We start from the raw sequence: 21,946 nt of genomic DNA on the forward strand, positions 1-21,946 counted from the left end.
AATCAGGCCCTATCTTATCCCCTCTGTATGGCTAGGGGTTACGTATCTGCAGGGATGGCCCAACTATTACACCGACTATGCTGGCGCATAAAGTGCCAGCCAGCAGAGGATACCGCTAGGAACATAAATGCTCTTTGTAGTGCACCAACAAAACGGAGAACTCGGAGCCTGGTGGACAGAGGAGGAAGGATTTAGTGAGTGAAACGAGAATAGAGGAGGTGGTCAAAGCAGTGAGTCAGAGCAGGAAGGAAGACGTGGGGGGGACACACTGAGTTACTAATAGGGTCAGTCCACCCCTGCGTATCTGACACTAGCAGGATCCATGACGCAGAGCCCCTGACATATGACTAATACGCCCAGACTTTGCGTTACCTGTTTTCATGAATTTGCATCAGTTTATCCTGTGTGTGCCGCTCCCAGGATCTTACCTCAATGCAGATATCTCCTGGCAGAGATGTTTGGAGGAGTGAAATACGAGGGATATACATATTAGTAATACTGGGGTATAATGCCTGAGCATTAAATATGACATATGAAGCATTTTAACATCCTATAATTATTAAACAATTTTGTAGCCTTTGTTAATATTTCTTGGTTTTACAGTCCATAGCTCCAATTTATCACACATTATATCACATGTCAAGTCATCCTAGATGTTCCTAGTTATGCACAATGGTGGCAGCCCCCAGAAAAATCCACTACCTCACCCAGTGAGCCTTGGTCCCCCCGTGTGGGCATTAGTGGTAGGAGGATTGGCCATTGGAATTGCTCTCTGCTATTCTCACACTGGGCTCCTCCAGGGACTGACAGTCCGGAGTGCAATTAGCACTTAGCTTCCAGTGGAAACCCGCACTGTGCAGTCCCTAGAAGCTGGTTTAGAGTGGATGCGCATGCGCAAATAGTGATTGGCCGCGAATATAAAACTATACAACTTAGACTGTGACATACTACACTTTTGGTCTCCCCCTTCTCTTGCTTCTCTTCCTCTTTTGAGGAATCCTGAATAAAGACTGCATCTTTCCAGGGAAGAAATAAAGACTTCTATATGGACAGAACTTAAAGTCCGTGTCAGCGCGTGATAGATTCCGGATCTGACAAGACTAGTAACTTTACATAATTTTGGAATGGACAATCCATCAAGTGGTATCATTATATTGCTTTGAATTTTATTGTTTTATATCATAAGAGTTATTTCTTCTTCAGGGTCCATAGGGCTCCACAGGGAGACCTTGGGGTGTAGGTGATGGAACTGAATCCGGGCACCACGCAGTTAAAGCTTTTTGCTCCTAGGGTGCACTGGGTCCACTCTCCCTATACCCCGAGCCAGAGGCACCTCAGTTTCGTTTGTGCCCGGCCGGAGTCGGATCACTGTTACGCAGGGGGCTGCCTAAGCAGCCCTTAAACTTGTTGTTTTAGTTCATTTTACTTAATCTTGAGCGCGCAGCAGCAGACTGTCCTAGGGACGTCTGCACTGCCGCTCCATCACCCCTCCGGGCTGCGCCGCCAGTACCACTCTGGGGATCTCGGCGGGCATTCCGGGGGTCAACGCAAGCCAGGGTCCCCAGAGAGGACCCAGACTGCAACCGGACTTTAGGGGACAGGTAAGGCGGGTTGCCGCTTGCGATGACCCGCGTGTTATGGCAGTCAATATCTCCAGTCTCAGGGGACAGACTGGAGGTGCTGAGTATTGAAGCAGGCACCAGCCATCGCGATCCACTAGACCACCAGGGACATTATGGTGTGGGAAACCAGCGTCCCTGGGGTTAATAATCGTCATGGGGAGACAGCTTCCCTGTTTAAGCGGCTCCTTCCCTCAGCTCAGTGCGCCTTTCCTCTAAGGTCTGGCTTCTCTGAGCTGTTCTCCTCCTCTGGCCATGCCCCCTCTGAGGTCTCCGGCGGCCATTTTCTTCATGGTGCAGTCGCAGCTCTCCCAGGACAACGCGTGCTCCGGTCCCTCTACATACCTCTCCCCAGGGTCAGCGTATGTAGCGCTATTTCCTACCAGACACTGAATCAGCAGGAAGCAGACTTGGGATCTGAGAAACATGTTGCTAGGTATTCATTATCAGAATCCTCCACTCATTAATTTCTCCATTTTCTACTTTTAAGATTTGGGATTTTCTTTCCTTTTTTATTTATTTTTTGATTTTTGCATTTTTATATATTTAAAATTTTCATTTAAACATCCTATTAAACAGAAATTGTTGTATGTTTTTTGAGGTCTGGTGTTATTAACTACATACCACTAAGACCTTTTTATCATATACAGATTAAGAAATAAATTACTTTTATAAAGAAATTAGTCTATATCCACAATTATTTTTGGACTGGGTATAAGGACCCATAGTAATATCGCGATGAGAAAATGAATGTCCAAGGCGTATAATATACCTGATTCAAGGTGAGTACACTGCATATTGTGTAAAATCTTGGATTGGGTAAATTGATCTGTACCATGGAGGCTTGTTGTATTTATTTCCCCATTTACAACACTACGTGTGGGAGGAATTGAAGACCTCACCTTAAAGGTCAATGTTGCATTCTACAACCACCGCAGGACCACAGTGAAAATTGGGTCCAACGTCTACAACTTCTAAAGGGTGAGTTTATATCAACCTTTCACGATTTATAAAACATTGCTACGGTTTTACACTATGGGGGTTATTTATCAAAGACTGGAGAGAGAGAAAATTGTGAAAGATAAAGCACTAACCAATCAGCTTCTAACTTGCATTTTACAAGCTGTGTTTGAAAAATGACAGTTAGGAGCTGATTGGTTAATACTTTTTCTCTCACAATGTTATCTCTCATCAAGCTTTGATACATAGGCCCCTATATATTTTCTTTTTCTTTTTCATTTATTTTTTGGAGAAAAATACCAAAAAGAAAAGATTTTCATTAGGTCACAGGAAGCGCAGGAACCACTTCACAATACAATTATCCTTTTGAGAGGCCTTGTTGAAAGCTCCTGCTGTTCCTGGCTGCATTCTGGGTCTATCGTTAGACTTCACAGGGAACATAGCGCCAGCCACTTACATCTGTAGTTGAATATAATGCCAATTTGCAGTAATTCCTGCATTGTATGTGCTACCGCTGCCTGTCTGTGTCTCTTTTCTCTACTGCCGGCATATGACTATACCCTTTCTCTATTTTATGCCCTAATACAGGTGTTGTTAGGGTGGTTCATAAATAACCTCATTCATATAAATAATATTTGTGCGGTCTGTCACATACCTTTGCGTGCTGAACTGTGCCATATTTAGGCAGCAGGTCCCTGCAGCTTACCCAAACATAAGACAGGACCAGTATATTGCTCCCCTGCTAGTATTTGTACATACTCGTGGTTTTACCCTGCAGAGATGTCCGACAAGGGTAATGAACACATTTCTGCACCCATTCTGCAATGCAGATTATGTAATGCAGTTTTTAGTGAGGAGGTTTGATTCGGGATGGGTTATGTGTGAGGTGTTATAGCCCACCGGGTCGCTCAAACCCCCCGGCATTGGTACAGGAGCCCCTTTGGGCAGTCTTTTCACAGATGCTGGCCTCCATTGCAGGCCGCCTAGAGGTTATGGCTGCTTTCCCTCCTATGGGGCTACCACAGCAGCCTGTAATTCCCTCACAGGGATTACCGCTCATTATCCAGACCCCTCCTGTGTCACAGCAGGCTGTCATTCCCACTCCGGGATTACCACAGGGTATAGCTTCACCATGGGTGGATGTTTCCTCTACTTCAGTGCAGAGTCTGGCAGCTTCCTCTACGGCATTCAGACCATATTGAAGAATGAGAGTCCTGTACAGCCAGCTAAGCGTCCTGTAGTGTCATCTCAATCCACTCAGCTATCAGAGTCTGAGATGTCATCTGATGATGGAGAAGTAGCAGACACCTCTAACCCAGACTCCCCTTTGCAAGAGGCGGAGACTAAGTCTAGGATTAATATCCCTGCCTTTGTGCTTGCGGTCAGATCCGTATTAGTTATAAAGGATGACGAGCCAGCCCCTAAATCCAAACACCTTCTATTTAAACAAATAAAGGTGACTTCAGCAGTGTTCCCTCTGTCAGATCAGCGAGTGAATCACATGGCTGCTGCCTGGCAATCACCAGGTAAGAGGTTTCAACCTCAAAAGTGTTTGGCCTCATGTTACCCATTTCCTGAGGTTCATTGTAAAAAGTGGGAATCACCCCAGTGGATTCCCACGTTACAAGATTGATTAGAAGTGCGACGTTACCTATGCCTTCCATTCCCTCCCTGAAAGATCCTACAGATAGGAAAGTGGAAACTTGCCTGAAATCAGTATACTCTCTTTCAGGAGCTGTTGCCCGCCCATCCATGGCTATCTCCTGGGTATCTAAGGCAATTGCCTTCTTACAGGTGCACGGGTGGTTAATCAATTGGAAGAAGTCCTCCCTGAATCCCTCGCAGATGATGATTCATCTGGGGACCCTCCTGGACTCTCAACAGCAGCGAATTTTTCTGACTTTGGACAAGATCTCCACATTACAACTAAGGATATGCAGATGTCTCCGCAGTCGCCGGATGTCAATACACTTGGCAATGCAGGTTCTGGGTTCCATGGTGTCCACCTTCGACATGCTCAGTTTCATTCCAGACCTCTGCGGGGGCTGATCATCTCCAGATGGAACGGATTGCCCCGCCGAATTAAAGCTCAGACGATAGTGCTCTCCCCGGAGGTGTGTCTGTCTCCGTCTTGGTGGCTACTGACGTCTCATCTAACCAAGGGTTGTCCCTTTTGGATCCCGGACTGGGTTCTCCAGTGCTGTTAGACCCGGTAAGTGATGAATGGTGTCACACTGTGACATTACCCCCCCCCTGTGGGTTGGGCACTGAACACTCCGCAAATGGCTTGTTAGGAAACTTCAGGTGGAACTTTCAAAGGAGTTGAGGTGCATGAATATCTGAGGCCTTAACCTAACAACGTTCTTCCACCCATATCCCTTCCAGTCCACCAGGAATTGAACTGCACCTCGGGACATTCTGGAATCTAAAATCTGTTTAACTTCATACTCCGCTTGGTGATCCACTAGAATTGCAGTGGGAGGATGGCACTGTCTCGAATATCGATTAAGCACCAATGGTTTCAGAAGAGAGGTATGGAATACGTTTGGAACCCTAAGAGTACCAGGAAGTTTTAAGCGAACAGCCACCGGATTGATTACCTGAAGAATCTGGAATGGACCAATGAATCTGGGAGCAAACTTCATGGTGGGAACTTTTAATGGCAAGTGCTTAGTGGATAACCACACTATATCACCAGGGTTCAGCACAGGACCCCTCTTCTTTTCTTGTCCGCCACCCGCTTATACCTGGAAGAGGCTTTACACAAATTATTTTTTACCTCCCTCCAAATCTTGAAGAACCGACTCACTGTGCCACCAACAGCTAGAAGAGATACTGACTGAAGAGGTGGTACTTCTGGCATCACGGGATATAGCCCATACTGAATGATGAATGGAGAGTACCTCGATGACTCATGGTACAAATTACTGTGAGCAAATTCAGCCCATGGCAACAAGGAAATCCAATCGTCTTGATTGGCTGAGACATACATCCGAATTAAATTCTCTAAATCTTGATTTATGCGCTCCGTTTGACCATTACCATGAGGATGGTACACAGATGAAAAACTTAAGTTTAAATTAAAGCATTTACATAACACTCTCCAGAACCTGGAAGTAAATTGTACCCCACGGTCTGAAATAATGTCTTTGGGAAAACCATGTAGCTTGAAGATTTCTTTTATAAATGCCTCAGCCAATTTCGGAGCCGACGGTAACCCTTTTAATGGGACAAAGTGAGCGACCTTGGAGAACCTGTCCACCACTACCCAGATTGTATTGAAACCCTGGCAGGATGGTAGGTCTGTTACAAAGTCCATGGATATGAGACCAAGGATTTTTTTAGCAGTGATGAAGTTACCATCAGCTCCTGAATCCAGAAAGGCCTTAAGTAACTTGGTGGGTTTTTCTAACAGCAGGATCACATTGATCGCAAACTGTGGTAAATTTTTCTCAGTTGGGGTGTCCTGTAGTCCAGCTAAACTGACCACCCCTTGATCAGTTAGGCTTTGTTGTTTCCTGGACGTTTGGGACAATGAATGATACGGTGATCTGGATCACCTCAATACAGACACAGTTTATTTTTGAATCTCCTCTCTCTCTCTTTGACTGGCAAACGTGATTTTTCAATCTGCATTGGTTCCTCGGGAGCCTCTGGTGGTGTAGTAAATCGAGGTGCAAGCTTGAAGCTGAAGCGCCAAGATTGCTCCCGCTCCCAAGTTCTCTCCCTGTGGCGCCGTTCAATGCAGATGCATAGGGAGATTAAATCGTCCAAAGGCAACTCTCTGGATGCTAGGACATCTTTAATTTGCTTGGAAAGTCCTTGCATGAAAGCTGCAACCAGAGCTTCATTGTTCCGATCCAATTCGGAGGCAAGGGTTCGGAACTGCACTGCGTATTGGAGCAGTCTGGTTTCCTTGTTTTAGTTGCAGGATAGCTGATGAAGCAGACCATACTCTGCCAGGCTCATCAAGTACTTTGCTGAAAGCTTCCAAAAATTTAGGGTTGTCATTAACCACAGGATCATTCCTCTCCCACAGTGGAGAAGCCTAGGCAAGAGCCTGTCCAGACAGCAAGGAAATAACGTAAGCCACCTTGGTTCTCTCTGAGGAAAAATTTGCTGCTTGAATTTCAAATTGGATCGAGCACTGATTTAAGAAACTCCGCCAAGTCTTGAGATCTCCATCGTATTTGGTGGGATTTGGAATTCGCAATGGTGTGCGGATGCCCGAGCCGCTGGAACAGATAACGTAGACGGTGATGCAGATTGTACAGGAGGAAGATGCAGACTGCCTACTTGTTGCATTAATGTCTGCAGGCACTGCATCATTTGGGCCCGATCTCGTTTTTGCTTTTCCACTCGACTGAGCAAAAAGTTGCGTGGCAAGGCATTACCAGCAGCATGCATATTTTTGGGCCAGAGTATTCTGTCACAAACTCTTGGACGGAGTGTGGATGCAACCCATTTTCAGAGAATTGGCTTGACCTATTCCTAAGGTGCGGAATCTAATGTGCCGGCGGTATTCACCAGGGACCCTCGCAAGAAGGAATGGACTTGGCTGCTTCCGACACACAGGTCGCGGTCCTCAGGTTAGGTTTCCCTATACAGGTGCTGGTGAACTTTGGACGGAGTGCAGGAGACTTTAGCATAGTCGACAAGCCGGGTCAAAACCAATCAGACGAGACGGTACCAGGGAGCAGGCATAAATGGGTCACAGGTAATAGCCGTGGTCAGAACCAGATATCAACGCAGAACCAGGGGTCAGACAGAATCGGAGTCGCGAACAAAGCCAAGGTCAGAACCAATAATCAGGACATGCACAGGAATGCTGGCGTATGGTAATGGAGCCTATACTCTGGCACCTGTCAGTTGCTAGAGACTCCTTCTTATAGGGAGGAGTTCAAATCTTGCGCCAAACGTGAATCACGTTTGGAGCGCCTGGCCCTTTAAATCTTCTTACAGTATGGCACGCGCGCCCCTAGGGGAGCCATGACCATCTGCACACATCCAAAAGCGGGAGCCCATGGCAGCAGGCGCCGGGATCTCCCTGATTGCCGCTCACCAGGGGACATGACAGGCAGCCGGAGAGGACTTCTTCAGCAGCGGGTGCCGGGATCTCCCCGCCCACTGCCCGTCAGGAAGCCAGTGCTGCCGGACCCGGTAAGTGATGACTGGTTTCCAGCACACTGTGACATAATCCACACTACCAAACTTTAGGATTTGCTACGGGCTACCCCAAGCTTCTTGGATGGAGGCACTAGCCGGATTTATTAGAAGAGGGCAGATTTCATTCCTCTGCTTCTTCATTAGCGCCAGCAGGGGCTACACACACATATAGAAGCATTGAAGGTCTTACATTTTTTGCAGTTCATTATTCATTCATAAATTATTTAAATATGTTTTAGTATTAAACGATAGGATATATGATATTCAGTAATAGGGCTGTATTCATTGGGCGGAATTCAATTGTTTCGCCCCCCTACGTGCCCGACACGAGCTATTCAATTATGGCTCCCGTCGGGCGCTAAAACAATTGAATACCGCTCATAGTGGGATAAATAGCAGGCAAGTCAATTAGCGTCTCAGCTACAATGTGCCCTTCCGGAACAGCACACTGCGACCAGCAAAATTGCTAGTTTCTCCTCACTCCCCATAGTGGGGTACAGGAAAATTAGCGATGTTGAGCTACTGTAATAGAGGGAGATGTTAGGCGGAACATTGCTGCTAAAGAATTGCCCTTTAGTCCATCCAATAAAGAAATAAAAAAGAGCACTGTAATACTTCTTTTCCACCAAAAACCCGGGTCCGACCTGGGTTTTCAGACATGGTTCCAACACAGGTCAGACACCGTTTACACAGCACCATCGATCTGGATTATTCTCAGGTCAGCTCCGTTCACACTGAACCTGGATCTGCCCTGTTAAACTTGTGAGGTCATAAAAAGTGGGAGGTGACTGCTCCACAACCACCAATCAGCTAACTTTAGGAATGACCCAGGTAGGATAACCCGGGTTGCGCCTTTTACACTGCACCATTACCCAGGTCCATCCTGGGTCCGACCCTGGTAGCTACCTGGGTTGGATTGCCGGGTTACTTGACCCGGGTTATTTTTCAAGGACTCTTTTACACTGAGCTGCGAAAAACCCAGGTATTTGCACTAGTATGGTATGAAAGGGGTATTATGTTTACTTTTTTTTTTTTTTCATTTAGCTGGAGATAAAATCACAGTTTAGGTTAATGTAGAAATATAGATAATTGTTAGGGTTTAAAGACTTTCTATCATCATTCTATATAATATTAAACACCACAATACTCAAAATGAATCATTATTTGCAGCTAAGTTAATTATTAGCTAAAATAAAATACATCAATAAATGACCACAAAAGTGTAATACAACATAGATAACTATAATTGAAGGAACATAGGACCTCATTCAGAGGCGGTCGTTAGATGCAAGCAGTCGCACAGTATCAGGGCGGCCGCTTGCATCCTGAACGGCCGCCTCCTTGTCGATCGCTAAGCTGTGGGTTACCACCCACAGCTTAACGACCAACCAGGTTGATGGTCGCGATGGTGATCACCATCGAGACCATCAGGGCTTACGACCAGACCCTAGGGTAGGGTCTCGGCACTTGTAAGCCCCAGGGAGCTTTCTGCTCTGATGGAGCAAGAAGCTCCCCACTGACATCACTGATGATGTCAGTGCGGCCGCCCCCAAAGTGGCAAGCGTTTGTAAAGGAACGCCTCAGTTTTAGAAACCACCCCCCCGGCCCGCCTACCAAACGGGGGCAGCTGTCGATCAACATCGACAGCTGCCCCATTGGTAACAAGCTCCGGGGCTTGCGCACGCGCAGTGCGGCTGCTGCGCGTGCGCAGGCCAGACCATCGAGTCGGTTATGAGCGCATCGGCGCTCGCGACCGACTCTGAATGAGGTCCTTAGTTACAAGGTTACACATTAATTGAAAGTGTAAATACATTCAACATTATGAAAGCTTTATGGACAGTATCCTCTCCATATCGAGGCTGTGACTCAAACCATCACTCTTACAATTACACTGTGTGCACAGTTTTGATATACAAAGGACATAATGTAACTTTTTACTTTATCTTGGGCCTGACTCAGCAAGGATCTCAACTGCGATTACGCACGCTATCGGGCAATTGTTGCGAACTGTGCATGCCTATGCGTCGCAGTGCGCAAACACACTACTGCGAACGGGACTGCGATCATAGTGAGTATGCAGAACCATCGCGGAGTGATTGTACCATTTGGGGGTGTGACGGGGGGGGGTGGTTGGAGACACACAGGCGTGCCAGTGTGTTTGAACACCCAGACTTTGCGTTACCTGTTTTCATGGATTTGCATCAGTTTATCCTGTGTGTGCCGCTCCCAGGATCTTACCTCAATGCAGATATCTCCTGGCAGAGATATTTGGAGGAGTGAAATATGAGGGATATACATATTAGTAATACTGGGGTATAATGCCTGAGCATTAAATATGACATATGAAGCATTTTAACATACTATAATAACACTGTACAACAAATAAATACTTTTAATTTGTTTCCTTTCTAAAAATAGTCATACATTACTAATTTGAGGTCAAGAAAAACTAAAATGATTTCAGAATGTTTTTACTAGCTCTATTTTTTGAGCTACACTACTTGCACTATACTGTATGTACATTAGTAATATAGTCATAGTGAAAAGCTATTTTAAAAGAATCTGCTATTTTCTTGATTGAAAATAAATAACAGTTGTTTTAATCCAATCAATCACAAATAAGAACACAAAACGAAACAAACATACAACATATGAAACAAACATACAGCATAAGAAAGTACTATCTAATATAGTGGCCTATATATGGGGGTGCATTATCTTTGTTCCATTGCTGAAATGTCTTGGTGGAATCGGTCACTATGCTTGTCACTCAGTGCACCACAGTTATCTTGTGAGGGTAATCCCGTGAATCACATATATTTGAATAGGGGAGGGGACAAATAACTGATTCATTTAATTGGGTCATTAGGCCACACCCCCTCTGCGCAGAACGCAGATTGCTGGTAAGATTCTCTACATAGTCATAAATGGGCTATATCTCGGAACTCAGAGCTGAGAGTTTTAAATGTCATATTCATTCTTTGCATGCTGAAATCAATTAGAAGTAACTATTTTCACATTGGAAACATTTCCATTGTTGTGCAGTGATATTAAACAATTTTGTAGCCTTTATTAATATTTCTTGGTTTTACAGTCCATGGCTCCAATGTATCACACATTATATCACAGGTCAAGTCATCCTAGATGTTCTTAGTTCTACACAATGGTGGATTTTATCTCAGGACTGCAGTCGCCCAGTGAGCCTTGGTCCCCCCGTGGGGGCATTAATGCTAGGATTGGCCATTGGAATTGCTCTCTGCTATTCTCACACTGGGCTCCTCCTGGGACTGACAGTCTGGAGTGCATTTTGCCCTTAGCTTCCAGGGGGAAGCCCACACTGTGCAGTCCCTAGAACCTGTCTTAGAGCTGATTGGCAGGCGCATGCATAAGTGTACCGCCCACTGTCCGGACCACCAAGTAATAAAAAGCTTGGAATTGAATTGCCCCTAAAGATTTGGCTCAGGGGGTCAGGAATATTAAGGGTCCCGCCCAGATTCTGTGAAAGGTGAGATGAAGGCCCTTATTTCCCCAAGGGGCCCTTCTCCTTTTGCAGAGGTTCCAAAGCACAGTCTGAGCGCTGAAGAAGAAATGACACCTCGGCACTGGGATGGAAATCTGTGACCAGAAATCAATCCATATAGTATGACACACAGTGCTAGAGTTATATCTTACTCACACAAGAATGAATCTGTCATTGTGTATACTAAACAGTATAATTAATAAAATGCATTTTTTAGAACATTTTTGGCCACCCAGGTGAGTCGTAAATGTCCCGGAGGAAGTGGAGGACGGGGTAATCTATAAGGAAGTGCCAAGGCCGTACCCCCCTGTGCCAGCTTCTGTGCACGTCTATGTTGAGAGGTGTTAATAATGTAAGTGCATATCACCCTTATGTGATAGACCTAACCAATTTTCCCTGTAAATTTACTGCATGCTACATTCCATTCCCTGGCCTCCAGCACACAGAGAATACGCAGGCAGTTACAAATTGTATGAAGAGAAAAAAAATACAGATACTGTAAATTTTATTATTTTTTAACAAAAGATAATGAGCCTCTCTTTAAGTATTAGTATTAAAATATACATCAAACATAGGGCCTGATTCAGAGCCGCTCGTAAGCGGCCGCTCGTTCGTTCCGACCGATGTTCGCACAACTGCGCATGCGTACGGATTTTAATACTCATGCGCGAACCAGTCAGTGCGGCCGAAAATCGTGTGCTCGTTAAATAGCGAATGCCTGCTATTTTGAGTAACAGAATGAGGCGTTTGTGGGTGGTAACAGGGGAAGGTGCTTGAAAACGGGGAGTGGAGATCAGAACGCAGGCGTGCCTAAAGGTCAAAACGGGCATTTTAAGAGTGTGCATAATTACTAAAGCAGCGTCATTGACCATGTCACTTGGTTGTTTTCTAGTCAGAACTGCTCGCATGATTGTGGTAGGAAAAACCAACCACAAGAATAGCGAGCAGTTCATACGCCGTCCGATGTACTCGATTAATCTAATAAATAGCGGACATGACGTATGATGCAAGCGGCCAGGGGGCGTTTTTTTCAAAATTACGTTCGCATGTTTTGTTCGCTCGTTCAGACATAGAGGCGTGAACAGACCGCAAAGAGCGAACGGTTAATTTAAATAGCCAGCCCCTTTTTCTGGACGAGCGAGCGCAAATAGCGTCCGGCTCTGAATCAGGCCCATAATGCATACTGTCTCCTTTCTATATTTGCTATTAAGTATACAAAGTCCTGGAAGACTTGGGGGTAAATTTACTAAAGGTCGATTTGCAGGTCAATTTGAGCAGTGATTTACCTATTCTCAAATCGACTCAAATCGAATGCCTGATGTTCTGATTTTGGGGTGGGACCTCACGTCAATTTTTTTCTATCTTTTAACTGTTTAATGACTTTATTCAGTCAGATACATACAAGAATCTCACTGATGTCTGCATGTATCTGTGTCAATCCGACCTGCTCAAGCTCAAATCGAAAGCATGAAGCAGGTCTATTCTATTGGGGATTTGAAATTCGATTTGAAGTCCGATTTTGAGGTCTATTTCAAATTAAATGTTAGTAAATAAGGGTTTTGTGTGTTGGGCTATTTAAAAGTACCAATGTTTTTCCGATGGTCGATTTGAGGCCGATTTGACTCAAAATTCGATTTGAAGTCCGATTTTACATTCGATTTGGCCTTTAGTAAATACCCAAAAGCAAAATCGAATACAAATCGAATGAAAATGGCACCTCAAATCACTCAAAATGCCAAATCGACCTTTAGTAAATTTACCCCTTGATGTTAGGACTGGCGTTAAGGGGGTTGCAGCTCCTGTTGACCGAAGGTTTGGGACACCATGTAAGGACGGCAAGGATCAACAAGTCTTTGCCCTTCGTCTCTGCAGGTGTGTGGATCTGTGTATCCATTGAAAACCAAATGACAGGTATGTAGGACCTTTGGCTTGCTTTCAGCATGGGCAGAGAATCCTCCATGACTAGGGAACAAGTTTCCAGCAATGCTTGTTGTGTTTTAATAAACCTTACATTCTTTATCCAGATACTTGTCTAGGGGCCTGATTTATTACGGATAGCAACTGCGATCACGCACTCAGATGGACGATTGTTGTGTACTGTGCAAGTGTATGCATCACAGTACACGTGCGCGAAGGCTTCACTGCGAACACACTGATTGCAGTGACTACGCAGACCCATAGCAGAGTGATCGACAGGAATTGACCGTTTGGGGGTGGTGACGGGGGGTAGTCAGCGAAACGCAGGTGTGTCGGTGCGTTTGAACACCGTTACAGGGGCATGCATAAATTAGCCACTGCGATGGCATACGTAGCTTGGGCTTTCACTGCAATCAAAGAGGTTAGCACATTTTGAGTAAGGTCAGACCTGTTGTAGTTGTGCATGAGGCTCCAATGGTACTCAGTGGTACAAATGTAGACTTGCAATGTATTATACAATAGAAGAAGAAGACACACCAGCGCAAAAACTAGAGTAGTGAAAATAAATTATTAATAAAAATTGTCCAATTGTTCATATTAAAAAGTCCGTAATGAAGAAAGGTATAATAAAATTCCCAGGTTATTGATCATGGATCAATCTTCAGATTTCCCAGATGGTGTGGGTGTAAACGTACTACACCTACAAACACTTGTTGGAAGTCTGATACTTCCTGGGTTCAGGAGTCCACCGTCCTTCCACTGTTCAGAGGTGCCTGGTCACACTCCCACCCTTCTGGGTCTCTGCCTTGTTCCAACACCAACAAGTTTCAACTGCTACTGAGTCTTCTTCAAGGTGGCACCTTTTTATTAATAATTTATTTTTACTATGTCTTCTTCTTCTATTGTATATTTCCTATTGGGGTTTATATAGAGAACACCCCTAGACACGAATAGCTGCATACAGTGAAGCACAGGTTTCTAAAAATCTTTTTTCTATATACTTGCAATGTATTATAGATGTGTGTAAGGGGAAGTGGGAGTCCTTATTTTGGGCTGCACAAAGCCTAATAAATATATATTCTCCATAATTATTAATTTCTTTCTTAGAACCACTCAATATATGGCAAATGATATAGCGATATCTGACAATCACTTGTTTTTTTTTGCATACACACTGGACGATTCTTATGAACGATAACGATATATCGTTCTAACCGACCAGAGTGTATGAACTTAATGACGAACGATGCGCGCTCGCGCGGGTGATTAGCGATATTCCCAGTCGTCTGTACATGCAGCTCAATCTATGGATATAGGGCCTGATTCAGAGCCACTCGTAAGCGGTAGCTCGTTCGCTCCGAGCGATGTTTGCCCAACTGCCTAACAATCCGTACGCATGCGCGAACCAGTCAGTGCGGTCGAAATTCATGTGCTCGCAAAATAGCGAATGCCTGCTAATTTGAGTGACAGAATGAGGCGTATGTGGGTGGTAACAGGGGAAGGTGCTTGAAAACGGGGAGTGGAAATTCGATCGCAGGCGTGCTTAAAGGTCAAAACGGGCGTTTTAAGGGAGTGCATAATTAATCCAGCAGCGTCATTGACCACGTCACTTGGTTTTTTTTAACTCAGAACTGCTCGCAAAATAGTGGTTGAAAAAACCAACCACAAGAATAGCGAGCAGTTCATACGCTGGTCGATGTACTCGATTAATCTAATAAATAGCATACATGACGTATGGTGCGAGCGGCCAGGGGGCGTATTTTCCAAATTTACGTTTGCATGTTTTGCTCGCTCGTTCAGACTTAGAGGCGTGAACAGACCGCAAAGTGCGAACGGTTCATTTGAATAGCCACCCCTTTTTAGAAAACGAACGACCGCAAATAGCGAGCGGCTCTGAATGAGGGCCATAGTTAACTATGCCATGCTGCAGAATGCCGCGTACACATTGGTCGATGTGTGTATGGAGCGATATTAGCAGCGGCGGGCCCGGCGGGAATGTCGGCATCGTTAAGTGCATCCACACTTGCCGAATATGGCAACGACGAACGACGGCGGCAGCATGGCATAGTTAACGATATATCCCCAGGTGAGCTGCATGTACAGACGACTGGGGATATCGTTAACGACCATCTGGAGCGTGCATCATTCGTCTGTAATTTCATACACACTGGGCGATTTGAACGATATATCGTTCAACGATATAGTTATCGTTCATAAAAATCGCCAAGTGTGTAAGTGCTCTTAGGTATATTGAAGCTGATTCATATTACTACTTTCGCTGGATGTAACCTAAGCTGCATTGTGCGATTATACCCATCTTTCTTTGTTCATTTTGTCACTGTGTTTGGTTGTTTTTGTGCTTTTGAAAAAGTGAAAATTGTTTTTAGCAATTAATCCATCAATTAAGCAATATGGTTATTTGATAAGCAAGATGGGCAAATATCTTAGCCATAAAAGGTGTAAAATAATGTAAGAATCACTGAGGTTGGTGCTACCCAGTGCTCTGTACTCACCCTGTAACCCCTCCTATGGTCCTCTGCGTGTGTGCGAAAGGGGCGTGCCCTCATGCCAATGCAGCCACGCCCCCTGATGCATGACATTTTGGGGGCATTACTGCGTGTCACGCCTTCATTCTGGTCTTTCTGGGGGCTTCCCAGCTCTCCAGGAGCCACTGTGCAGCCCACTGCCTCTCTCTCGGCACAGTGGATGACACGTGTCATTCATCACCGCTGCTTGGCGCTCGGTGACACCATCCGAGGGTATGACACCAAAAAAACAGAGCAGCCCCCTAGTGACGCAACTGATGATTAGTCACCTATTAAAGTTTGTATGAAGAGCAATATCCATCAGGAGTTACTGTAGTTTTAGTCCCTATGTTTGATCCCTCCTCCTGTGGATGGTTCAGCAGAGGTCCTCAATAACAGCTCCAGGATCCTACTTTATTAACAAATAATAGTGGTTACAAGAAGGCATTGACAAACACAAGGATGGTTTCCAGTTGCCTGGAAACCCCCCTCAGGCCAGCAGCTTGAATTATGAGCACAATAGCAGTAGAATATAATACAACTTTTATAGACAATATGCAGCCATCACATGCAGTATACAGTAAGGGGAGCGGAATGGAGCTGAAGCACATGCCCAGTGGCCGCAGCCAGAGCCGGATTTAGAACTCATGGGGCCCTAGGCAAGATACCGGCTTTAGGGCCCCCCTCCCTCAAACAATCCATATGTGAGGTTCTGGTTTTGTTGTGGGCCCGTGGTGGTAATAGGAGAAGATTTAAAAATAAACGTGGAGTTTTTAATGAGTGGCTTAACAGACATGAATGTGGTAAAACAGAAAGTCCGGGGATAGCACTAAAGTGCACTTGGGAACTGTAGTGAGGCAATGGGAAAAAGTCCAGGTAGTGATAACAGAAGATGGTCCAGTATTCCAGGTCTTGTGAGGCTGAGAATGAATTGTGGCTGAAGAAATAATGTCCAGAGGAAGGTGCAAGTGGAGGCAAGGTGCAGGGTAACAGCTGACACAGGTACTCAGGCAATGGGGAAGGCAAAAGGAGGAGGCAGTGGGAGAAGGCAGTGGAAGTCCAGCAGGGTAAGGAGCAGGTCAGGTAAAGCTGGCTTAGACAGAGATCCAACAGGCAGACGGACAAGCTCAGGAACTCTCTCTCAGCTTGTTCTGAGAAACACGTTACACTGGCAATGCAAGGGAGCTCTGATCTCACTTTTATACCCAGCGCCCAGCCGTGAGTGGTCAGAGAGTGAGCATGTGACACGCCAGTATTGGGGAACTAGTTCACATGGCCGAAAGCAAGATGGCGACGCCCATGCCGGAGCAGAACGGAAACACCGCCAGGTCTACCCAGCACAGAGTGACAATATGCCCTCACAGGACCGCGCACAGCCAATGTTCCCCGCCAGGCACCAGCACCACCACCAGATGCCCCCCGCCTTAACATCCGCACAGGTAACACCCGCCAACCACCATGCGAGAAACCCTGGTCGTGACACCATAGCACTATATCTTCATTCCTACAGTAATTCATGCCGCTGTACAGCACCCAGAAGAAAAGGTCCACGTCGGCAATGGGGTATATTTACTACAGTGAGAGTTTTTAGAAGTGGAGATAATGCCCATTGCAAGTTAGCAACCAATCAGATTCTACTTAACATTTAACTAGCACCTTCTAGAAGATAATACCTAGAATCTGATTGGTTGCTATGGGCAACATCTTCACTTCTAAAAACTCTCACTTTAGTCAATACACTTGATCTTCACTAGCTATTGTTAAGCTTTTCCAAGTTTCGCCCCGTTGATTGGTGCCTTTATTAGCTGTCACTGCTAGTCCATTCCATATCACACTGACCCACTGCCCTCTCACAGTAATCACTAACTCAGCACTGACATCCATCCCTGCTCACTCATTGCCCCCCATAGCACACACACTGACCCAGTTACTGCCCATCTTACTGCAGCACCATATACTGCCCTCTCACTGCACCCTGCCTGTCTCACATCACAGAACCCCTCTCCCCTCTCAGCACCACTCTCCCCTCACAGCACAGACAACTCTCCCCTAACAGCACATACCCTCTCCCCCTAACAGCACACACCCCAATCAGCACAGACCCCTGTCCCCTCACAACACAGACCACCCTCCCCTCACAGAACCCTTCTCCCCTCACAACACATACCCATTCTCAGCACCCATTCTCTCCTCACGACAGACCCACTTTCCCCTCACAGCACAGATCCCCTCCCCTCTCAGAACAGACCCGTTTCTCCCACAGCACAGAACCCCTCTCTCCTCACAGAACAGAGGCCCTTTCCCCTCACAGCACGGACCCCCCTCACCTCAGCACAGGCCCCCTTCACCTCTCAGCACAGACCCCCATAATCATTCAGCACAGACCCCCCTCACCATTCAGCACAGACCCCCCTCACCACAGACCCCCCTCACCACTCAGCACAGACCCCCCTCACCTCTCAGCACAGACCCCCCTCTCCTCTCAGCACAGACCCCCCTACCCTCTCAGCACAGACCCCCCCGTCAACACAGATCCCACATCTACTGAAAACACAGGCTCCACTGCCAACCCAGCACAGACCACATTAGCAGAGACCCCCTGCTCCTTTCTTGGCACTGATCCCCTCCTCTCACAGCTCAGACCCCTTCCCATCCCATCACAGCACCTTTCTCCCCTCTCCGCCAAACTTACCTGCCGGGGACGTTTGTATTAGCACTGCTGACCTCCATGGCTCCTCGAGTGGTTCTTCCTCCGTCAGTGTAAACTTGCTATGTGACGTAATGACGTCACTTCGCATTACGGAGTAGTGCCTCCTGATAGCGTAGGGAGAGGGGATAGTCAGCAGTAACACGTGACTCACCAGCGCTCTATACCCTGCCTAATGATCGAGCTGCCCTGGCCTGTAACTCCGCCTCATCCTCCTCCGTCCAGCAGGTACTTCTCCAGAACCAGATTTCAGGGAAGAACAGCCACGGGCCCCTTGGGGACCCGCCGGGCCCTAGGCGGCTGCCTAGGATGGGTAGCGGTAAATCCGGCCTTGGCTGCAGCTTCTCCTTCCCAGTGCTGAGTGCGTGATCTGAGAGCCCAATCAGCACCCGAACCATAGAGACCAGCTGCCAGCAAGAAGAGAGATGTGTCTTTACATGAGGTGGGAGACTATAGCTCTGTTTCAGAGATGGACGCTAATGCGTTCGCAGCTGTGATTTCATATGGAACGCAGCTGCAAATATATGCTAATGGTTCCAAAGATCATCTGTGCATAGGGACTCCCACTGCTGCCTTCTTAGCTGTGCACGCCATCGCTTACCGGCGTAAACATTGGTAACATCAAAGGACATCAAGCGCCCATCTTGCCCTTGCGGCTGGTCTGACCAGCTGCAGTCTCGCCAGCACTACTGACACATAGATCTCATACTGCGCATGTAATCGCATTGGCCAATTTATGCACTCCCATGTAACAGTGTTCAAACAGCCAGACACGCCTGCATTTTGCCAACAGCCACCCCACCCCCCTCCGTCAACACCCCCAAATGCTCACTTCCTGTCTGTCACTCTGCAATGGGTCTCCGTGGCCTGTGCGATCACAATGGCAAACAATCGCTCCATCTGCATGAAAATTGCAATAGCAACCATCTCTGAATCAGGCCCTGTCTGCTTATATGAGTTAAATATGTTTGATACAGAAAGTTCATCTTCCTAGACCCTTGCCCCTTCCGCCTATACTGCATAGAAGTGTTTCCCAAACTTGTTTTTCAGGGATATTGGATCTAAAAAATTTTTAGGGAACTACTGCGCACACAGGCGGCTGTAGTGGGGGAGCGCTGGAGGAGGGTCATCCACCTCCCAGAATCAATAAGAAATGTCAGAACAACCCAGTATTGCACACTACCTATAAGGATATGGAAATTTGTACGATCATTCATAAATAGCACTTATGATATAAAACAATAAAATTCGAAGCAATATAATGATACCACTTGATGGATTGTCCAATCCAAAACGATGTGAAGTTATTAGTCTTGTCAGATCTGGAATCTATTACGCGCTGACACGGAGTTTAAGTTCTGTCCATATAGAAGTCTTTATTTCTTCCCTGGAAAGATGCAGTCTTTATTCAGGATTCCTCAAAAGGGGAAGAGAAGCAAGAGAAGGGGGAGACCAAAAGTATAGTATGTCACAGTCTAAGTTGTATAGTTTTATATTCACAGCTATATTCCTCCCCTTATTTCAATAAAGTGTAGATTGTCGCACCGTACTCACGTATTAACAGAGTAATGGCCACACATAAAGGTATCTTCCAATCACCATTCCTTATGCCCAACAACTTGTGCAGAGAGATGGAGTATTTATCCATGTGTATAACGTCAATAAACTGAGCATACCCAACTCGCACTGGGAAGCGTAGAAATGGTATGTATGTAAGGTATCTTTGGTGTCTTTATAACTGCTCCCTTCTCTTCTGGCCTCCTTGTTCTCCTTGTGCCCCGTCGGGGACATATAAATATATTTGTCAGACACGGGACAGAGGGCCTGATTCAGAGCCGGACGCCCTTAAAGAGCGCTCGCTCTGAATCAGGGCCTTTTTTTTGTTGTTGATGTTGCGGCCTCCTGGCTACTCGCTAAGCTGTGGATGACCACCCACAGCTTTTGCGGGCAGCCAGGTGATGGTTGCGATGGTCGCGACCATCGGCGCTTGCGACGAGACCCTTGTGGTAGGTTCTCGTCCGTTGCAAGCCCCAGAGAGCTTCCTGCTCTAACAGAGCAGAAAGCTCTCCACTGACATCACTGGTGATGTCAGTGGTGCCTCCCACAAACGGCAGGCGTTCCTTCGGGAACGCCTCTGTTTGTGTAGCCACCCCCCCGCCCTGCCTACAAAACGGGGTGAGCTGTCGATCAACATTGACAGCCGCCCCTTTTGCAGTGAGTCCTGGAGCGAGAGAATATCTCTCTCGCTCCGGGGCTTGCGTATGCACGCGGCGCGCGTGTGCAGTACCCCACCATCGACCCGCTTGCGAGTGCTATGCGATCGCGTGCGGGTCTGAATCAGGCCCAGAGTTCCACCAATTTTATTGTACCACAGAAAAGGGTATGGAGCGCATAGCATTTTTACATTATTAATTTATATATTATACTTCCAATATAGATTGTTTAGCACCGTTTTTCTAAAATTCACCCCGTGATAAATTCCGGATCTGACAAGACTAGTAACTTTACATAATTTTGGAATGGACAATCCTTCAAGTGGTATCATTATATTGCTTTGAATTTTAATGTTCTATATCATGAGTTATTTATGAATGATCGTAGAAATATGTCCATATCCTTATAGGTAATGCGCAGTAGTCGGTTGTTCTGACATTTCTTACTTATTGTTCTTCAGGGACCCCTTACAGTGTATGTTTTACAGATAACCTCAATATCACAGTTGAAATAAATAGCACCAACTGTGAATCTTTTAAAATGTGTCAGTCCAATGAATGTGTATTAACCTGTGTATTAACTAGGAGATCTGGAAAACATGCTCTGTTGGTGGTGCCTGAGTGCTGACTTTGGGAATCACTGCCTGTAGATCATCCACAGTGTTAATTAATAATTACTCTATTGTATACACTATGCAGTGTATAAGGAGACCAATGTACACAAATATGGCCATTGTTGGTACTAGGCTCTTCTGCCATTCCCAGATTCTCAGACTTGCTCCAATGCTCCGTAGAGCAGGGGACTTGGTTTGTGTGGTAGTGTGGTAGTCTGGCATCTAATGGTGAGTACACACGTAGCGATTTTAAAGAACAATTTGATCGATAACGATATCGATATTGTTATCGTTACTGTTATCATTCAAATCGCTCATTTAAAAGGACCCTACCAACTTACCATCGACCAGCAATGCGCAGCCACGTATGGACGATAGCGATATCATCGTTGATCGCGGGTCGCTATAGTCGTCGGTAAGTAGGTGGTGTGCTGGATGTTCAATATCGAACATCCAGCACACCAGGGAGGGTACATAACGTTCAGCCAGCGATATCATATCGCTGGCTGATAGTTATGTGTGTACGCACCATAACAGCTTACTGTGATCACTGTTCTTGTATATGTCTGGCATTTTACATACACTGCAGTTTGTATGAGGCAGACTATAGCTTAAGTGATAATTATGCCCCCTTCATGGGCTGGCTCTAATATCAAGCATTTGGAAATCCCCCTCTAGACATCCTTCTGCAGAAGGGTGGTGAGA

This window comes from Taudactylus pleione, unplaced genomic scaffold (genome assembly GCF_031769625.1).
Source record: "Taudactylus pleione unplaced genomic scaffold, aTauple2 ptg000225l, whole genome shotgun sequence".
In the NCBI taxonomy this organism is placed as follows: Eukaryota; Metazoa; Chordata; class Amphibia; order Anura; family Myobatrachidae; genus Taudactylus; species Taudactylus pleione.